At 32.9% G+C, this 2,474-nt stretch overlaps 1 long non-coding RNA gene across 1 annotated transcript; it reads right to left on the reverse strand.

Moving 5' to 3' along the window:
* Positions 1–1,998: 1,998 nt before the first annotated feature.
* LOC109581819 (uncharacterized) lies at positions 1,999–2,251 on the reverse strand. The gene is made up of 2 exons (XR_002184791.1): positions 2,212–2,251; positions 1,999–2,158 (listed from the first exon to the last, which is right to left on the reverse strand). It is a non-coding gene; the product is annotated as an uncharacterized LOC109581819 (long non-coding RNA).
* Positions 2,252–2,474: the final 223 nt, after the last annotated feature.

Here is a 2,474-nt window from a genome sequence, read left to right on the forward strand (position 1 = left end):
AACACATGTTCACCACTCATACTCATAACTAATCATAACTAACATAATCACTAATAACCAATGATAACAATAGTAATAATAGTAATAATATCTCTCAATTCTCAGTATTAATAACAATAATAACGATAATAATAATAATAACAACTACAACAATAACAACTACAACAATAACAACAATAATAACACTAACAATAATAATTATAACAATAATAATTCATGTATACAGTCACTACAACTGCAATGTAAAGTAGGTTTAATTTCTTGTGTTGGAATAATTATGGTTTGTCAGACCACTCTTGGTCAGCAGTTGCATTTGCCATTACTTTAAAATAATGCATAAGAGGGTAGGACCCTATTGTAAAGCTTTGGTTGATGCGAGGCCCGGTTAAGATTAATGGTCCAGGGACACGAGGGCACAGTCTGCCTTAATTTTTTATGGCTAAATACAGGGAATTTTTTATAGCTTGGAAACGTGGTAATAATTCAATTAAAGTCAGGATTGGCTCAAACTTTATACAAAAATAAGGACATTAAAAGAAAGGGTGCTTTTAGAGCCAATTTTCAAATAAAATCACGGTCTATGTATATGTAGTATGGGTATATTTGGAAATTTGGAGTTTTTTTAAAAAACAGCCATAACTCAAAAAATTGAAGTCGTAATTAGCTCAAACTTTCTACATAGCATAATGATATCAATATGTATCTGAAAATGTAATAAAATTTGGGCATGATTTCGGAGCTATTTTTTGGAAAAAAGCTTTTTTAAAAATTGGAATTGGCTTAAACTTTTACATGACATTCTCCTGCCACTGTCATTGTGCTAATAATGTAGTTTATCAGTTATTAATTGTTATTCCTTAAAAATCTGTGAAGAAGAAACATTATCTTGCCATTAAGTAAAATGAGGCGATAGAAGGCTGCTAGATTTGTACAAGCAACTGGCAGTGAGGCTGATGCAGCAGCAAAAATTTCATTGCCAAGAGAATGCAATGTTTAAACGACTGGGCACTGAAAAAAGCCTTCAATAATTGGATTGATTTGAGAAATACCAACGCTAAGGATGGAAATGAAGTACTAAAGGATCTGATCCTGAAATTATTTTTAAATTACTAACATTGCGCTGTGTCAAAGATGATTGATAGTCAACATGGTTTATTTTGGAGAGAAAATTATTTAAGCCCCATGTAGCTACCAGCTTGACGATGATGATAAGTTTCATGCAGACAAGAAAAGTGACAATGATAATACACCACCATGTCTCAAAGAATGCAAGTACCCTGTTTTCTCAGCAGCTACGAAACTGTTTATACAGCTCTTTAAAAAGCTTGTTATAAAATTTATTCTTTATCATTATGATCATTCATTTAACCGTTTACCAACCTTAGACTGCAGCCTCAAGCTAAAGTAAAGGATTAAAGGGGATGCCGCTCCTGCTCATGAGAAGGGAGTGGCTTTAACTAACTATTAATAACATAGACATTAGAGTAAATGAAAGGGATCGCAAATGGGCATCTTATTATATATCGCTAGGAGACGAATGCGGGTTGACATTTGCATCTAGCAACGTGGGCTGTCTTGGAGCAAAAACTGTCCTTTTGACACCTGTCATTCCAGCAGTGGTATCAGTATACGCCATTTTTTATATCAAAGGAAGCAGAGGAGACATGAATCTATCCCCAGACAATTTTATATGTAGCTGGCATCATCATTTGCACTGATTATTTGCTCTGACATGTGAATGGTTTTAACAACATTTTGTTTTGTACCCTTATCTCAAGAGTGATAGACAGATGATAGTAAATGATTTAATCATTGTTTAGAGTACCAAAATGTGGAGGTCGCCCACTATAGTTTGTTTGGAAAAATGATTATGTCTTTCTGTAATGATCAATTTACTGATAAGTTTAACATAAAAACCAAAGGGTCTGTGACATTAGCTATCACACCATTGTAATAAGTTACAACACACTGGAGGTCGCCGACACCGTTTCTATTCAATAGGTTGTACGAAACAAAATATAGAATTAAATATAGTAAGTGTGATCAATAATGATTGCTAATTCATAAAACACCGAATTTAACTGCAAACAGATACATTGCTACAGCAGACAACCTGGGCAAATAGGAAGAATGTTTCTCAACATTATTGAAGGGTTACCTGTACAAAATAAGACTTTATGCAACAAAAAACTACCTAAAAAGTATGTTTACCTGCTTCAACTTTCAGCCATTTTAAATTTTACATACGAGTAATTAGAGACGTTTTTTACGGTACTATCAACTCGCATTTTCCTGTTGCTATGCCCTGTTTCCAATTCCTTTCATTTACTCTAATATTTATGTTAATAATAGTTAAGAAATCATTTTCAGTAAATTTCTGGATATTTAACTGGATTTTTTATTATTGATTGGATTTTTGGATTATTTCTGGATTATCACTTGGATTATCTGGATTATTGCTGGATTTCAGTAGA

This window comes from Amphimedon queenslandica, unplaced genomic scaffold (genome assembly GCF_000090795.2).
Source record: "Amphimedon queenslandica unplaced genomic scaffold, v1.1 AMPQUscaffold_13418, whole genome shotgun sequence".
Lineage (NCBI taxonomy): Eukaryota > Metazoa > Porifera > Demospongiae > Haplosclerida > Niphatidae > Amphimedon > Amphimedon queenslandica.